The sequence below is a fragment of the Dreissena polymorpha genome, chromosome 6 (assembly GCF_020536995.1).
Source record: "Dreissena polymorpha isolate Duluth1 chromosome 6, UMN_Dpol_1.0, whole genome shotgun sequence".
In the NCBI taxonomy this organism is placed as follows: Eukaryota; Metazoa; Mollusca; class Bivalvia; order Myida; family Dreissenidae; genus Dreissena; species Dreissena polymorpha.
In genome coordinates, this window is record NC_068360.1 from 58,786,296 (window position 1) to 58,806,478 (window position 20,183).

At 33.3% G+C, this 20,183-nt stretch overlaps 2 long non-coding RNA genes across 4 annotated transcripts; both read right to left on the reverse strand.

Annotated features, from left to right (window-relative positions):
• Nucleotides 1-624: 624 nt before the first annotated feature.
• On the reverse strand, nt 625-8,648 carry LOC127833542 (uncharacterized). 2 transcript variants are annotated; one of them, XR_008027464.1, is made up of 8 exons: nt 8,398-8,648; nt 4,849-5,139; nt 3,834-4,018; nt 3,176-3,293; nt 2,825-2,909; nt 2,175-2,337; nt 1,418-1,548; nt 625-849 (listed from the first exon to the last, which is right to left on the reverse strand). It is a non-coding gene; the product is annotated as an uncharacterized LOC127833542 (long non-coding RNA). The 2 variants fall into 2 exon arrangements; XR_008027463.1 differs by having other exon boundaries at nt 627-849; nt 2,175-2,325.
• Nucleotides 8,649-17,862: 9,214 nt separating this feature from the next.
• On the reverse strand, nt 17,863-19,260 carry LOC127833546 (uncharacterized). 2 transcript variants are annotated; one of them, XR_008027469.1, is made up of 3 exons: nt 19,102-19,260; nt 18,567-18,638; nt 17,863-18,325 (listed from the first exon to the last, which is right to left on the reverse strand). It is a non-coding gene; the product is annotated as an uncharacterized LOC127833546 (long non-coding RNA). The 2 variants fall into 2 exon arrangements; XR_008027468.1 differs by having other exon boundaries at nt 18,523-18,638.
• Between the last annotated feature and the right edge of the window lie 923 nt (nt 19,261-20,183).

Genomic DNA, 20,183 nt, shown 5'->3' on the forward strand with positions numbered 1-20,183 from the left:
AAGCAAAATTGCCCCGCTCCTTAGCAAAAATGTTTTCAGACGACCTGTACACTTTTGTAATTCAACCTAGAAATCAACATAACCAATGTTCTTAGAAAGTTTCATAAAGACGCAACATGTTACTTCAAGATTATTTATTAAGTTCAACTAAAGTCATAAAAGAAAAACTCCCGGTGGCAACAGCTTTACTAAGCAACTTACGCAAGTCTTAAACTTACGCACATATTTTTATATAATTGATATTTCGTTTATTTAAGATTGATGCAAATTATTTTTTGCTTCCGATGTAACATTATATTATGTGTTTCATTAGAACATACGATATGTCAATGTAGCAAGAATTTAAATGAACTATACTGAATTTACCATATGTGCGTAAGTCTACAAATTGCGTCTAACTTAGTCTAACGGAACCCAGGGTACCGACTAATGGTCGTATCACAAATTACTTTATAATCGGAATACACATTGCAAAAAAAGCAATATTAAGAAAAAAACAAAGAAGCATACGCAAAAATGTATTAACAAAATTGATGGTATATTTTGAAGATTTTAATGTTTTTGAAACAAATGCCAACTAAGCGTTAATAAAAGCATCTGTCCTCACCAAACTTTTGGTATAGCTTTTTCCTTGGGTTCTCAAAATTAGAAACGTCGGGTGTGAAAAGTATTTGTATTATTGGGAGAAATGTGGTGAAAACACCTGATAATTGTGCATGTTTCTATCTAATCACATGCGTGTCCTTTATTATTATAATAATATGGTAACATATAAGACTTGCCATTGACATGGAATTTGTTGTCTGAGCCAGTCAATACAGTCTCAAACCACGTGCACATTTCTTTATCCTGAAAAACGATACGCTTACACAACATAGAAACCGTTTTCTTACTTTTAAGTCCAACATCAAAGTTGGATTGACAAATATGTTAACAGAAATATTCAGTTGGATTGACAAATATGTTAACAGAAATATTCATTCGTTGAACCTGATACAGTTCCGACCAATTTATTTTTTATTCGTTGTTGAATGATACAATGATTGGTCTGCCTCATAGTTTGACACTTAGATGTACAAAATGGCACATTAATACATAAGCGTAACATAACAGTATCATGACTCATTTATAGTAGTTTTATTGAAATCTTACGACATATCGAATAATCTGAAATCTAAATATATACCAAAGTGGCAATGACGCATTTAGTGTGCAATTACTTTCCTACCATACAGAAAGTGACACTTCTTTAGTCAGTATATTGTCATGATAGTACAATTAAATGCATCGCTTCTACACACAATATAATGTTTTACACATGAACAATGGCAAATTGATTACATCAGTGTATGCTCGTATTATAACTCATTCGTAATCAAAGTTGTAGACATGTATATTATAATCTAAAATGTCTTACCGTTATACGAATATCTCTTTGATCATCTGTGCGCACATCTAAGCTCACGTAAGATGTCTCGTCCATTCCAAACAAGGCCGCTTTTCGAACCAATGGATTAAACGATATTTCGACTGTCTTGTTGACGTATACTAAAAGGAAGATTAACATGTTTCTTTTACAGGAAAATGAATTGGTCAATTTTATAAGGAACGACTTAACTCTCAGTATTTTTAAATAGTTGAATACACTAGAATGCTCGAACAATGCTTGTAAATTATATACTCCATTCTTTCAAATACTGATAGAAATAGACGATATTTGTTCATGTCAGTGAAAGATCGTTTGTTATTTCACGAGTGATCATAGAAAAATATTTTCAGTAGTGGCGCATTTTTCGTTATTTTTACCGGTAAAAATAACAATTTGTTTATTTTCAATGCTGTTATTTCAGTGCAGAAATGTCATATTTTATAATTAGGTATACACGAAACAACGATGTCACAAGTAGAGTTACCAATAAAGAAGTTTTATATCCACACTTACTAAATCGTCACAAATGCAGTTTTAAAGCTATTTTGCTTTGACACGAACATCGAACTTTCCCCAAAAAATAACAACAACACACATGATAGTATACTTGCAATGCCAAGAGTATATCTCAACTTCTTCGATTTATGACTATTAATATTATAACCTTGAGTTTTGTACTTAACTTTTATCTAAGGACACGTCTATCTTTATACTATTATATAATCGTATTATGTTCGTTACTCACTGTCCTTGTCATCACTTTCAATATGTACGCCGTGAATGCCAGATTTGTCGATGAACATGTAAAGCGAGCAGTCGTAAATTGAAAACCGGATTTTTTTGTGTTTTACGCGTGGTTTTTGCGGGGCCGATTTTCAGGTCCTTAACTATCGGAACTTCATCGTGAACTGAAAAAAACATACAAGTAGCATATATTTTACTGTCCAATTTAATATACAGGAGAATATACTGAAGCTGTGTAAAAAAGCTGTGTGTTATGGCACAATTTTAGCGATTGCAAAGGAATGAGATGTAAGAGTTCAAAACATTTATTCTTATGTTAAAAGATATTTTGCTTTATCGTAAATGTAAATACATACTTTCTACTAGTAAAAACAAGATGCTGGCAATATACAATACTCGAATGGTACATAAATTGATAAGTCGTGTTCAACCTAGTAAATATGACGAAGTAGTTATGTTTATCGTATAATAACATCACATTATCTAAGCGACGACATTCAGCAACAAAACTAATAACACTAATAAGATGTTTAAACGCATGTATAAAAAAATTAAAATCCATTTATGAGCACCTATATGACGGATATATAATGTGAAATCTTTTTTTAAGAGAAACAACAATATAGTTATGCTTTGATATTTAAAACTTACGATGTTGTTTAGGGTCCGGAGAAAGAATAGCACTGGTCTTATACCAATACCACGACGAATTCTTCTTTTCACTTTTTCTTAAAACCTTAAATAATAAATATACTAATTTCGTTTTCGGCAAACTTAAATTTTAACTAGTAAGATTATATTCAAATAGAATTTGATTTTTCCGAAACAAGTGTTCAGTACAAGTGAACTTAAAAAAAGCGAATACAGCACTAGTTGAACGTCGATATCGTTACAAAAAAATATAGTATTCAGTTCTCATCATAAAAAATAATTGAATGCAACAACAACAACCTTTTTGTCAACTTAGAATACAATCAACTTTAAAACTAAAAACCGGCTTACCAGACGGAAACGCGTTTGCCCGTCCACTTAAACTTTGTGGTGGAAACTATTAAGAACCTCTGTATGATTAAGGTCCGGTGTAAATTTTTTGCCTATCAAATCCAGCTGGTCTCCTTCACTGAAAAACAACAACACAAAGCTATAGAAGTTATTTGTATGTTTTCATGATTAGTCCGATAAATAATGTCTCACTAAGGCGAATGAATTTTTATAATCGTATGTAAATATATGCATTGTCACTATTTACTATGTTTGTGTTTCTAATCACATTGAAATCATGTTTCATATTTTTGTGATTTATCATCAACTGAAATAAATACAAGAAAACAAATAATAGATTAAAATGGCCAAATATATTCCATTCTTCCATTCAGAGACTCAGATTGTCATTAGGACTTCAAAAACATATACATTGTATGTTTTATATTGAATAAAAAATGAGGTTTAAAACATATTAATAATATTTAAATAAACAATAAATTGATAAACAAAAATAAAAAAAGACTTCAAAAACTAAAACATATATGAGTGAAAATGCCAATTGATACATGATTCCTGTATAACGCAAAGGATGTAAACAGGTAAGGGACGATAATTGTTGGAATGTGTGTGCATTCAGTTCGCTAAGAGAATATAGTTCCACACAATGTATTTATACCAAATGCGCATCTTCTGTGCCGGATATCCATCCTTGATATCCTTCAGTAGATGCTGGTACTTGTATTTCTTCCCCGAAGGCAGCATGTAGGTGTATAGAGTTGCGCCAAAGTAATCCCCATCCTCTGTGTCCGTCTGATATGCGTGGGAAATAAAGATCACCGTTTTTTGATCAGGCGTCGGTTCCTGATAAAAACAACGGATGAGTCATATACATTTTTTCCCCAGATTATACACTAATGTTTAGCACTAAGGGAATCGCCTTGGAACGGTATAAGGAACATATAGCACTGAGATTTTACACCGTGTATAGGGTGCCCAAAGATCACAATAAGCCAAGCTTTATTCACAATTTGTGCATTTATGGGAAAATGACGCCAGAGTAGTCGCCGACCGCAGTTTCCGTCTGATATGCGTGGAAAATTAGGATCACCGATGTTTGATCAGGTATCGGTTTCTGATAATACTAATGATCATCATTTCGTCGTCGTCACCATCATCATCATCATCATCATCATCATCACCACCATCATCATCATCATCATCATCATCATCATCATAATCATAATCATCATCATCATCATCATCATAATCATCAACTTCATCATCTTCATCATCATCATAAATACACTATTAATAGTAATGATCGTCATTAGAAATTATTGTCATAAAATGCAACAGTATTTTTATTAATAATTATAATCACCATCAAAACATAATTTTCCTAAACAAGAAGTTTAAACAATTTATTGTGTGGGGTAACACTTTTGGTCCAGTGTAAGAAATAAGCATGGATTTTGTGGAAACTTGACACGATATTGGAAAGATCGATGGTATACAAAAATGATCAAAAATGATGTTTTGAGTAATCTTGGCATTAAAACAATGACACAACAGTTAAACACGAGCATATATGTTACAACAAGAAAGTGCAAAACTATAATATTCAGTTGAAGACTTGTTTATCAAGTAAGAAAGTAATTTTAAATAACAAAACGCAATAAAATTGTGCATACACTCGCAAATGGTAGGGTTCTCGAAGAACTGCCAACGTAGCCCTCTGGTGGATCGATCGGTTGTTCGAGGACATGACTGGCACAGATTCCGTCCGCCTGGTCATCCAAACTGTTTTCCAGATTGTCTGTCTCATTTTCATCTTCCATCATGTTTCCCAGAGACATAGTTTTCAACGTATCCATAAATGCTCTCTCACCACTGTATATCTTCTTAGAAACATCCGTCGTACCTCCCATGTGTGACACATTTGCCTCAATTACGAGATCCAATAAGTTTCGTCCAATAGCTCTCTGAAATGAAAATGTTTTATATCAACAATAAAACTTCATAACCTTGCGTTTAATATTTAATCCAATAAATGATTTCGTGTTATTTTTTATTTTCCTCATGTCATTTCACATGATTGCAAATATATTTAAAATATTTGAAATGTCCCAATTTTAAAAGATATTTCTTCCGCTTTCACAGCGACCATTTATTTAAAATATGGTTTATCATTTGTATCGACATAACCATCTCATCCCACATTACATGTATTGGGCTTGAACAAATTGACAACACGTCTGCTAATTTTAAGGAGTCAGAACAATGTTTTTTGGGTATTTTGTTTTGCCTGGTCTACAACAAATAAGAATCGTTTCTTGTGACACAACCATATACATGTAGATGCAATTTTTGGCAAACTCTATATAGAATTAAGACAGTATCCGAATATTGCAGCGGGCAATGCACCTATCTGGCTTGAAGAACAATCTGAACTGTTATCTTAATACTAGTAATAAAATAAGCATACCTCGCCTATGTGTTTGTTAGTAAACAAACACACATTACAATGTAAATTGGAGTTGATATTCATGCATCTTATTGCAATATAAGGAGTACATAAAAGGAACAATTCACACATAATAGGACATGCTTAGGCGATGGTTAGCTGAAACAACATAATCGCATTATTAAAGTCTAAACGCATAACAATAAAGCATTTATTTATTCCAATGATTTTAAGTTCTAGTGTAATACTATAAATATTCTAATACAGTGGGTATTAATTTATCATAGTCATAACAGCATTCTTAACATTTTAAACTCGTTTGACGAATCAAACAAATACGTCATTTTCTATGTTAAAACATGCAGATTAAGAGGGCAAAGTTAACACTTGGTCCGTAATATCAACGTACAGAAAATCAAAATAATATGATGTTATAATTGAAAATTCTACATCAACATTCGATTCCTGATGATAAAACTGGTGGTCAATATTAATAAGGTTCATTCCTCCAACACTGATGCTAATGACATTTGTTTGAAATCGGCTACTAAGAAAGAACCAGTGATGGCGGTATAGACCGCTTAAAGGCTCTAGAAAGGTGAAGATCAGTAATTATTTACCGATTTTTAAATATTTTTTCCGTATTTTATATATAAATGTTATCAAAAAACAATATGTATATGCTATTGGACATCACCATAACAATATGAGCGGTGTAACTTGTTTTGAGCTCAAAATACAGTGTCCTCGAAGTCAATCGTGTTTACAAACAATCAGTTTATTTACATCGCTGTTTACTCGGGAAAGTGAAAGTGAAAGTGACTCAGGTCACCAAAAATATATCGTTGATTTTCAATGTTTTCCGGTATCACTCACAAAGTATGTCTCTTCTAATAATGGTCAAAACGTTTGGAGTGATCTAATTAGTTACTTTTTGCTGGTAAAAAGTTGTTTTAAATAGAATTAAAAGTGAATGTTCATTTGGCTATTTTTAGCATACGTGACCGCTTTGGGGCTACACATCACGTTATTTGCAAAGTTGTAAACATTTCTTCCAATTATGAAACGGGTATATCTTCAATACTTCTTGACAACGTTGCACCTCAGCTGTGTTATTAGCATTTTTTATGCAAGAGTAACTAAATTCCGGTAACAATTATGCAAGTTTATAGGCATAATAATTGGATTTGTCACCTTTATTGGGCATTTATGCTCTTTTTGTACTTATTCTATGTTTTAAAGTAACACTCACACGTCCCGAAATTTAAGTGTTTGAATTTCAAGCTAATAATGACACGCTTTCAACTTAAAAAAAAAACATACAATTTCTGTAAACACGTCCATGTTGCACGGTGAATTTATTTGGCTTAAGTAAAACATTGCTTTGAAATGAACTTTCAGGTAGACCAACTTTAATGACTATAGGTCAATGATTTTTGTTGCAATATGATCGGGTTAAACAAGTGTCTTCGATTATCCGTGTATAAATCTTATATTATTTATTCAATGTGTCTTAATAAAACAATTAAAACAACTCTTTTAAATATGTTCAATTCATAAAAGTAATATCTTACTCATTAAACAAGCACATTAACCTTTATATAATACTAAGTTGCCGTCGATTTATGTGTACAGTATGACATAATTGGTGACTCCTTTAAAAAGTAATTCCGTTTGTTCTCGTAATCCCTTTCTAACAGAAGCTTTTTTAAGATGCCATTTATACCAACCCTCGTTTTGGCAATAAAACACTTAATAACTTTGTTAAAAAAAATAATTATAGATGGCGATCTTTTAAAAAATACGTCGACGGCGATTTGTAAGTTTTGCCTCGGCGAAATCAATACAGACATGCGAGTGTAAGTTTATAATAGTATGTACTAATCTAAATATGCAATGAAAACATCACCGTCGCAACTTTATAAACATACTTATTAATACATATTGGCAAGATTCACGAGTATTATAGTGACAGTTTCACATTGTGGTATTTTACAGTATCGTTAAAAAGGAGCATTTCAGATAGATATTTACAATCAAGCAAGCTGTCATGTATGCATATAAAATTGCAAAACAACACTTTGTTATTTCGGACTTTAAAATGTGGCAAACCATTTTATTTTGTTTTCTTAAAATACACAACATATATTCGTCCAAAAATACCATTTCAGTGTTTCTTTATATCCTTGGTGGATACGCAAACAGGAAAAAATATGTTTCTGATACTCTTAACTGTCGGACTATTTCTTTTAAGCCATATTATGGTTCTTTGCGACTCTGGTTTCGCCTAACAGATTTTTCAATATAATTGATGACGGTAAAAAAGTCTAGCAGACAAACATAAGCATTAAGCGGTCAATTGGGTTTGCTTCATTTTGGTAAATAGGATTGTGTACTCGCTCTTGGTCATGTTTTCAAACGACAGCTTTACGTTAACGCCGTAGGATTTAAATAATTTAAAGGTTCATACTACAGCATATTTATGCTAATCTGTGCACTCTGTCAAAATTCAACATTGGAGTATTTGTCTGTAAAACAACATAGCAACCTAATTTATATTTTGAAGAGTTTTCAAATTTTTCGGACATCTTTTTTGAGGAATAATTTTGTTTATCTAAATTTTCGGACACGATTTTTAAACTGTCCAATGACTACAAGTAATTACGGTAATTACGTTAACACAACACATGCATATAAACCACACAAATATAACTAAAGATGCATACAGAAACATCACATATATTTTATTGCATAAAACTATAAATGTAAGACATACCAAATCGTCGGCAACCTCTGCAATAACTTTAGTCAGTGCTGTATATGATTTTAATGTCGGACTATCCTCTCGTTTTGTAAACACGTATGCTGAATGCAATATAACTCTGCAAAACGGAACAACGCATCCACTCTCTTAAATACGTTGGTTTAAATGCAGTTATCCCGCGATATGTTTGAATATTAATCTAGGTTGCTTTATATGCGGAAGAAGCACGTCCAATTTTCGTGACCGGCGCAAAACAATGCGCACAATTTGATATCTAAATAAAAACAATAGTGATAGGATTGGCTCAACAATGGTTTATTCACATTACAAACCCATTACTTAACAAAATACTCGTTTAACTTCGTTCGCACCTATTTTTATAAACAACGTACAGGGAAGTTAAAGGTAAGAAGTACACTTGTGGGCTTTTCCTATCAATTCAAATGCACCGGAAATTGTCGCACATATTGATAGTGTTAATTACATTATAAAATATTGTTTTACCATGAATTAAATATCCTCACACGGGCAAACAAGAGTTGCTACTTTTTTGAAGAAATCCAATGTATTACTATTTAAGGTGTGTCGTTTCGGGTTGAAGGCGTATTTAGAACAATTGACATTGACCTTCAACCTACTAACCCATACCAATCCCACCGTAGTATGATAGTTCGAGGTATGGACCATCTCTTAAAAACATCATGTTATTTCAAATGACAACATTGTGAAATAGTATCTGTATATTTGTGATAACAAAGGCTTCAGAACAAGTTTGATTTCTTCATTAAGTGTGCACTATGATTACACAGTTAATGTATTTTACTTGTTACAGAGATGTTGCGGTTCTCTGGATAAAATAGAAGCTATATACTTGTTAAAATATATACGTACAATGGCAGCTATGGTTTTTCTCTTCTTACTAACACGGAATCACCGGAATTAAATGAAATATGTGTTAATCATTTCAGAAAGCAGCTCAGTTTCCCATTCGTTAACCATGATTCGATTCATTCATTTGGTTAGAGTTATTCGGATTTGAAAGTGTAACCAGCCTTAACTGTTTGTCTATGTCATACACGTTCGGTTACAGTAGCCTACTTATCAAATTGATCCCTGATCCTTTGGCGACATCCACTTGTTCCACGCGTTTTTATTAACAAGAGCAAGGGCTGAAGATTAATTACTACAAAGCCAACTTTGTTAGTTACATATTTATTATCATGTTTTAATGTGATACCTTACGTAAACACATTTTATATTCTATATTTGAACAATAGAAAACATATGAGAGGAACAATACAAAAAGATAAATGGAATTTAGTGGCCAAATGGCGGAATATAATTTACACCAGACTATTACTAGAGTTAATAAACCTCAGCTTTAGACTAGCACTACAAATGAGCCCTGTCAAGGAGGCGACCGGAAGTACTGCTCTAAAGATAGCCCCAACCCCAGTTGCACTATTGACTTAGCTTCTGGTTTATGCAATCATCGCTAACAGACAATGCACAGCATTCTATGCTATTTCGCAAGAGCTCTGCCAAGTGCTCACATTAAAGTATGCAAATCCTATTTCAAAGAACACCTGACTGGTTCGGAAATAGATATTATACACGGGCAATCGCTATGGCCACCGCAACCGGCCAAATAAATTATCGGTACGCCGTACCTTGCAACATATTATGCATGCGAAATCTCTAAGGCCACCGCAACCGGCCAAATAAACTCTCGGTACGCCGCACCGTAGGTTTTCCAGTGCAACATATAGTAAAATATTCGCAAAGCCAAAAAGAGCTATTCCAGGTACGCCTAAGCACGCCGTACCATCGAGCGAGTACTAGAACACCCATACTTTACCGAAAATAATTTTGAAAGCATTCCTGCCATCCTCACACATACTAGAGCTACGTGATAGATGACAACAAAATGCTAAGTTTATCTCCCCCGACGTATGTACATCATTATATAGTTACCTATTTATACTTTTAATGCTTCCGATCACCTTCAAGATATAGAAGTTCCGCCTAAATGACATATTTGAATGAAGTATCAAACATATAAAATGAGTTAATAATTACATAGAGTTATTGTGTCAGATTGTCATAAATCGTAATAATTAACGGTCTTGCTAAAAACAATATCTCACACAATTATGCAGCAACAAAATAACCTTGAATTACCACATTCATTTCATTTCAAGAAGGCACACGTCACAGCATGTTTACATGGCATGTTAAGTAGCAGAAACACTTAAACACATTGGGTGACACTTTGTTTCCCATAATGTCCATTCACTGATGTCGCCTCTTAGCAACATCTTGGATATTGACCGAGTTCTGGACGATAGCCATGTATCCATGCCATGGCGCCGCCGCTATCCACGGTTTGAGGCCCGACGATTAAACCGACGTCTTACCGAATGTAACCCGAACGTGTGCTGTGGTCGCCCGCAACAGATTGACAGCCATTCTGAAAAAAATATCTCGGCAGTACATTTGAACGTTACAAAAAGGTTTAAATTAATTAAGAGCAATCTCTTTGGGCGGGTGGGTGGGGTTTCTCAGCCAAAGCTATTTCGCAAATTGACGAGGTACGTGAAACCCGAGCATATATACTGTATTAGTGACGCCAAACAGTCACAACTGAAATCGATTTCACGCATGGTTTATTGTCGTCTGCTTGTATCTAATGAGTTATACGAGATTTAAACCTTTATCTACCAGACACATGTATCTACTTCAAATAAAAGAAATGATTTTTTTATAGAAATTAATTTTTATTAATTACCTCTTGCTGGCGCCATTTAAACCTTCAGCCGCTAAATTGTTTGTGGCAAACTTAATCTCAAATTACGTCTTACATGTATTATATTATTCATATTTAAGACGAAATACATGGTATTTATCTACAGTATGTGGCTAATAATGAAGTGATACAAGATGTGCAGTTGTGTCATCAAAAGCTAAGTAATGATTTCGACAAAAAATCTCTGCAAGTCGATATGGACGATATGATCTATCCCGCTGTTACGTTACATGTTCATGCAGTTGTTTACAAATTTATTAGAAATAAGTCAATATGTCGGCACATCATGATTCGTAATAACTATATACATGTATACGAAAAATACGAGATAGCGCTACTCGTAACATGTTCATATTATCAAGAAGCCCCATATACGCTTCCTTATCTTCAGTGTTATAAATGATGCAAATATGAGAACAATTGATCTTGAGTGAATATGTTGAAAACGAGCTTATTAATAATTGATAGCATAAGCATTACCTATTGGTACTATGGAACGCTTTTGATTGAGCTCTTACCTGACATGAAGCTATACTATTGTGGCTGTGCATTTTATTGGTAGAAAAATCCACTTAAAGAATAGAACAGAACAGACAGAACAGACAGTTTATTAAGACTTTTACAAATGTAAATCACCTAAATACATTAAATATAATTCAAAATAGTGTAATGTGTCCATATATTACAACGTATTGGTTACAACATGTAATCAAACAATTGGAGACAAAGTATAATTAACAAAGTACAGTGGAACCCCTCTAAACCGGACACCCCCGGGACCGAGAGGAAATTCCGGTTAAGAGAGGATTCCGGTTTAGAGGGGAATATACATATTTTGCTTTTCGAATGTCAATTACATAGCCTTGTGTGGAAAAACACAAAATTTTCTGCAAATTTAATAGTTTATTTATATATGACATTCATTCATATTGTACCACATAAGAACAGCACATAATCTGTTGATCATTGACTGAGTTTCAAAATTAAATGGCTTTAAGCTTATAAAAATTTAGCATGGCTTCCTACATCATAAACAAAATACACTAAAGGACACTATGTTTGTAATCAGTAATTATAATCAGTATTATCACTTCTATTGATCGATATGTACATCACAGGACAAGTCTCTTTAAATTACTTTGCGATTTTTACAGTTTGTAAAATTGTCGACCACCTTTATCAATTTCAAGCGTCTTTAATCTGCTATTCACAAGTTTTTGACTCTAGGTCTTAGGTGCAATAAACCGGTCCTGACCGGTTTTGAGAGGTACATTTACGTATGGAATGACCCAGTTTTAATCCAAATAATGACCAGTATTCGGAATTGTGGAGATTCCGGTCTTGTGGACATATTTTACGCATGGTTTTATATGGGAAACAATTGGACAGGACAATTTTCCGGTTTAGAAAACACGCCGGTATAGAGAGGATCCGGTTAAAAGGGTTTCCACTGTAGTTCGACTATATATTATCATAGTAAAATATCTATCATTTCACTGGCAGAAAGGAAATACAATATTATTTGTGATTTTATTTGAATATCTTACTGTCAGAGCTTCCTTCATATATCTACACAAATGTATAATTTTATTTTTACAAGTTGAGTTCAATAAACTATGGAACTTGACGGAAACATGAACATTTACATAATGGAATTTGTTTTCTATGCCCCTTTGATCACAACATTCACTGTATCGTTCATTACGAGGTATATGGTTACGCGTGTATCTTCCAGGTTGAAATCTCAAAGGGTGGGCACAAGCCCTTATTTAAACAACAATGAAATGAATTTTACTTTAAACTACTTAGTCGGTTTGAAATTCATTTAAGTTATATTTAAATGCGTTTTTTATGTGAATGAAGTATTATAAGGTGTCATTTCGTGGGCGCTAAGCTGTTCATTAGAAACGGTCGCTTACGTCATTAAATTTCTGAAATTATTTCGTCGCATGAAACAGTTTCTGGATAACGTATGCAGTTCGGTGTGACATCGCACAAAACTCTCAAATAAACATTTATTTTATCAAATATCAAATAAATCTAGTTTTGGATAAAAAAGGCACTAACATGCACACATTTATTTTGTCGTCACATGTGACAAGCGGAGTATATACAATAAGTAAATATGGACCGTGCTCTGTTAAAAGGAGTTTTATCCATGTCCGTAAAGTGATGTCCCAGAAATCATGGACGACACTTTCCGCTTTTATGACTTGTTTTCGTTTCGAGAAAGTCTGTCCTTAGCAAAAATCCAGTTTTGGTGGAAAGTGTCGTTCCTGATAAGCCTGTGCGGACTGCACAGGATATTCTGGGACGACACTTTACTTATATGCATTAAACCTTTCACAGAGCGCGGCTCATATGTTTTGTAAATTTTCAGCAGCTTCCGCGTGTAGAGAGGCTTTATGGTGTAAAACAATACATATGTGATAATCCGTCGTCGTGCCTTTGTGGTTAGGGCAATATAAATTAAGGATAGAAAACACGGATTTTCATAATCAAGTGTGGCTAATAAGTCACATCTAATTGGCTTTTTATAGAGAGAGGAAACACTTTGATAAAGAGACATTATACTGTTAATTTGTTGTAACAAAGATCCGTCCATAAATAATGTTTTTGCTGGATCTTTTATTGATAGCAGCAATAAAAGAAGGACCTATGCAGAATTTAGATTGTTTTTGTTTGAAATATGAAGTATCATACACAATTTTATAAGCATTTCTGACCACTGTATTTGAAATATATTTTCACTTTGTTTTCTAAACCGAGTTCTATTTTTAAGATGACAAGCAAAGAAATGTACTGTATTTACCTTAAAACACCAAGACCAGTCATAAACCAAAAGCTTGAACATCCAATAACATTAAGTGTAATAACATTGAACTTTAAGTGTTGCGAAATTCGTACAATTCTTCCGAGCGCAACTTCTCCTTCATTTCTCAACGGATTTCAATGAAACTTTCACAAAATGATTGTCACCATGTACCCTGGCGCATAATGTCGGGATGTAATGATTCGGTCGAGTTCAAGGTCGCCACGACTAAAAATTGAATGAATTAGACACAAATGGGGGAGTAACTATGAACAATCAGTAACAATGCACATTTTGAATTGTCTCCTTTTATCAGATTTTTTTTTAGATTAAAAACCTGGTTTTGTGACAATTTTGTCCCTTGTCTGTTACTGTAATGGTGAGATTGATTTAAAGGCTGTAGATCCACTTTTAAACATGGCCACATTACTGAAATAAGAACATGCATAGAACATGTACATGCTAAAGAAGGCCTTAAAAATAGTTTAGGTAAACATATTTTCCATTCTTTTGGGGTATAAATTAATCAATAAATTAAGCAAATCAAACATCGTCTATGAATTATTTGATGTAAACATTTACCAATTCGTGTTTTGTGCTTTCTATAATTGTCCCTATATGCAAATCTGACGAAACTTTAATTCATGCATAAATGTTTTAAAAGTTGCGTTATTGGTGTTGATTCAATGGCATTCAAAATTAGCACACTAAATTGAGTCTATCTATCAATCGACAAGAAACTATGTATTACTATATGCAATAAGGATATGTTTGAACCACTGGGTAATGCATGTTATGAAATCGCCGTAAATACCATCAAATGTGACACATTTAATAGAAGTAAAATAATAATGATATAATTACATAGACAATTATACGCGAGTATTTCATATAACAATAGTTTTTGTCCAGTTAATATCGAGACAAAGTGTGGCTTAACCTGTTGTAGCACATTAATAGCTAGGCGGAGTCATCATCACTATGATGTCTTTCATTACCTTCATGAACATCAGCAGCAGCATAAACACACTGTTATCAACTCCATAATCACCATGAGTAGCAAACATACCAGTAATGGAATCAGCAAAAGTACCAACAACGTCATCATTGGGACATTACCATTATAATTATCACCATGATTCATCACTACCATGATCTTGATATATCATCGTTGTTATCGTCATCATCGTCAGTATATTCATTTTCATTATCATTAATCTTCACAATGCTATATCTTTTCACATGGCAACTACGAGTTGTTGACGAGACAACTGGCGGATTTCGTTATTTGCAGTATAATATTGAATTATCACCATTATTATAATTATTTTATTTATGAGCAACTGGAAGACATAATTGTGGTGTTTCGTACAATTAAGCGATTTGTAGATTGTACAAAGGATATGCTATTTCGAAAAGTTAGCAATAAAAATTATTGAGATTGATCCATTGCTGTATATGTACTCCGTATTTTTAAACGGATTATGTAAATATTTTTTTAGTTTTATTTTAAAACAATCGTGATACACTCACTTTCGATTTATAATCTTTATTTGCACGCCACTTTTTTAATATGCACAATAATCACTAATAGTACAACTTAATAAATACGATATTTGAAAATTCTACGAGAAACATCAAATATATTAATATCTTAAAACTTTAAATGCAGGTTTACTGCTAATGTAAATAAAAGTGGCTTTATATTTTGCCATACTATTATTTAGACGTCTGTTGATTAAAATCATGTATGTTTTTCAAAAATGCATGTTTGGATAGAAAACATGTATACTTGCATTTTATTAGAAAATAATGAACATATTTCGATAAAAAATCATATATGCCTGCATTTTAAAAGAAAATATATGACATGGTTTGATAAAACAAATATATATATATATACAAATAAATAAATAAATATATATACATGCAATGTGTCAAAATAATAGATTACATGTTTGGATCGATAAGATGTTTACTGGCATAATATCAGAAAATAGGAATATACATTATAGGTTAACATACACAAAATCAAAATGAATAAAGAAAAATGAATATTTGGCAAAATGTTAAAAAAACACGTTTAAATGCGAAGCAGATGCACACATGGTAGTTGAAGTCAACTTTAAACAAAACTTTATCAGATTATACGGGTGTGTAGCTTTTCCAATCATACTTAAAGACGTTGGAGATCATTCAATAACCGTTCCAATAGCTAACAGACTAACTTGAGTAGGGCAAAGCATTTATGTGATAAGGTTGGATAATGAAGCGAGCCCCATAAAACTCTAATGCTCTTTTTGCGTTAAAGTATATAACACGTCAATTCAATGTTGGCCATCTCCTATCATACGCAGTCAAATATCAATATAATGTACAAATAATAGTCACTTGCACGCTGTCAATGCTTTGTAATTAAGGCAGGCATTTTAATAGTGCCCATCAATATTCTAAAATTAAATCAACAGGAATAAAAACATACTTCCCTTGTTTAGCTGTTTGTTACTAGTGTCAAGCTGTATTCCACATTTAATCCATACGAACCCTAGCTCACATCGTAGTTCAGTCCATGTCTAAATTGTCCGCAGACAAAATGATTGTACTTGTTGTGTCTACATCATTGGGCGTCCATGTATCCTTTTCTTGACTACTGGCGTATCCGCTGTCAGTGTCTTCTGTTTCTTCAGCGTTCATTTTTGCAAGTTCATATTCGCATGCGCAATCTGGATGGTCATTTTCTCCAACTCGCCACTCATCTTGGAATGTAACACATGTCTGTCCTTCCTCGATTTCCTTGTGATTGGACATCACAAACCTTTTATCTATTTTGTCATATGCTAGGAAGAAGTCTGTAAAATAACAACATTGAAACACTATCAACACTGGGCGACTTTTGTAAATGTACGAATGAAACAAATGACTGAACATGAACCAAGATGGCTAAAGGCCCTTAATCGCTCACCTTAGAAATGATGCAACTGAGCTGTTCTAAGCAGCTTTTGGGATGTTTGTTTAATAAATGTGGTGTCTGCCCTTTCTTGTTTCTATTAACATTTGTTCAACTCGGCTGAGATATCAAAAGAACACATATTTAACAAAGTCTAATGGATATTACATGTGACGTCAGAAGTGTAAAGATTTTATTATAGCCATAAAAGGAAAATCGCCCAAGCTTCTTCGAGCCATGGTTTTCAACGGACCAGAATCCTTTTCGAACTTTGCCGTGATATCATTTAAATAAATTCTGGACTAGTTTCACGCGTATTCGACAAAACATATGACTTCTGGAGTGATCACAAGAAACAATTAAAGACATATAAGTTAAACTACCAGCCCGCTGCCGTTCAACGGACCGGAGCCATTTTCGTATCCGGTCCAGGTATCATAAGAAGACATGTTATGAGCAAGTGTCATGATAATTGGACACAAAAGGTGATTTATATTGTCCATAAGGTTTCACTATAAATATTTATGGAAAACTGACCATTGTTTTAATTGACCGGATACATTTTGAGATATCCAAAGAACTAAAGCTCTGGGTTAAATTTACGAAGAATACACAAAATGCATGACTTCTAGAGTTTTCAAAGGGTTTCACTAAGAACATATAAGAAAAACATACTCGCCCCCTGTCGGCCATGTTTTTCAATTAATCGGTACCATTTTTTAACTCAAAAGAGACAAACGTAGCGTGTTTTGAGCAAGTTAAATACAGATTGGACACACAATGTTATTTATGAGTTTTTACAAAGTTTAACTATAACCCTAAGAGTAAAACTGCCCAGCTACCCACCCCCTGGCGGCCATGTTTTTTAAGGAACCGAAACCATTTTCGAACTCCACGTTTTCAGAACAAATGTTCAGACCAAGTTTCACGAAGATTAGACTGTGAATATGACTTATAGGGTGATTTTTTCCCCTCAGATTTGACCCTGTGACCTAGTATTTTACCTCACATGACATAGTGTCGAAAACGGCCAATATACTATTAGGGAAAATCATCCGACTAAGTTGTATGAAGATCGGACACTAGCTGTGTCCAATAACAAGGTAAATGCTGACGCTTCAAAAGCGCAAAATTCAAGGCGTACAAAAGGCGTTCATTAAAGCTCATCTTGAGTACGTTGTGCTCAAACGAGTAAAACAACGGATAATTGTGCATGTAACCATCTAAGTACATGCTTATCATTTCATCTATTTGAAAAGAACGCCATACATTTCAAATAATATGTTAAGTGTAACAGATAATACTTGCCGTAGACCTTGAAGATATTGTCTGTGCTATTCATTTGACACTCGAACCACGTGCACGCTGACTCGTCCTTAAATATATAATAGAGGCGCTAACAAAACATAGATAACGTTTCTAAAATCTTCTGCATACATAAAATACCACAATAATGAACATGAAATTGTCATCTTTTTCATCTTTTTTTAATTTAGTTTTCACTAACTATCTATATATAGGTAATCAGAGTTGTATTGTTATGCCATGTATTATCTAAACAAAATATCTAACCGATATGCGAATTATTTGACCATCTATGCGCAGGTAGGACGTACCGTCCTTTCCAAACAATGCTGCTTTTGTAGAGAATGGATTGAACGATATTTCGACTGTTTTATTGACAAATACTGAAAAAAAAGAATACATGTATACTGTATAGTCTATCTATAACGGCACAATTAAGTGATAAAGTATGTACGCAATGAATTTACTCTCAGTATTTTAATTATTTGAATACGCTATAATGCTTGACAATTTTGTAAATTATTGACCTCAGTATTTCAAATACGTGTTTAAACGATGGTATCACAACTTGAGATATCAATAAAATAGATTGATATTCTCACTTTCTTCTTAGACAAATATTAAGAGTTTTGCAGTTAGTTTGCTTTGACATGAACATTGCCTTTTCGGAAAAAAAATACAGAAAAAAAAAACAGGATAATATAATTCCAAACGAAAGTCTTCAATGTATTCGAATGATGACTATTTTAGGTTTTGACATTGAGTTTTGTTTTACATACTTTTTCAGCTTAAGCCCGTCTATCATTATAATGACATATGCGTATCATGTCCATACTTTGTACTTACTGGAATTGTCATCGTGTACCAAAGGTATGCCGTGAATGCCAGATGTTTCAATGAACATGTAAAGCGAAGTGTCGTAAATGTAAAATTTGATTTGTTGTGGCGGAAAACGTATGGGCTTTGCGGGGCCATATTTCGGTTCCTCAACTATAGGAATACCAGTGTGATCTGAAAAAACAATAAAAGTTACACATATTTTACTGTTAATTTTTAACACATGAAGGATTACCTGCTGGAGCTGTGTCAATTGTGCGTGCTAAATGGCAGACACTTTAGCTAGTGCTGCGGACTGGAATGATAGTTTATAGCATGTTTAATAATTACAATTATTTTACCACTTATAAATTACCTTTACAACGGTGAAGCAAGACTTGAGCGGTGTTTGTTATCGTTAAGATAACTTTTTTACCAAGTAAGCATGCCGCAGCAGTTATGTTTGGTTATTTAACTGTTTTACATTGTCGAAGTAACGAAGAGCAACATCCGAACCCTATAATTATACAAATATCTTTTATTTTTTTCAGTGCATTTACACAAATCAATTTAAGAGCGTTGGTTAAAAACTGAAAAACATTCATTTAATGGGATCTTTCCACGTTTGGGTAAATTGACAAAATATAAAAAAATGTTTCAGATTCGCAAATTTTCGTTGTAGTTATGATATTTGTTAGGAAACAGTAATACTGAACATTTGCCATCCTCTGTATACATCCATTATATGCATCTTTTGACGATTTAAAAACCTGAAAATTATGAAGCGATGCAACGCGAAACGATTTAATAATTAGGAAAGTTTTTTTGATGCGTTTAATTTCGTGACGCTACGAGGATTGCTTATATAAATTAAAAAAAAAACAACTTTCATAGTATAAGCACAGATGGCCGACTGGTCTAAGCGATAGACTTTTACTCTAGGGGTCAGTGGTTCGAGCCTAGTTGATGGTTACTTTTTTTTTCAATTTTTATTCTTTTTTTACTAGAGCGTTTAAAACCAATGTTTGCATTTATCAATATAAAGCATTTAATGACAGACTTGAATACATGCCACAATCTGTAGAACGGCCCGTTTAAACGAAACAACACTA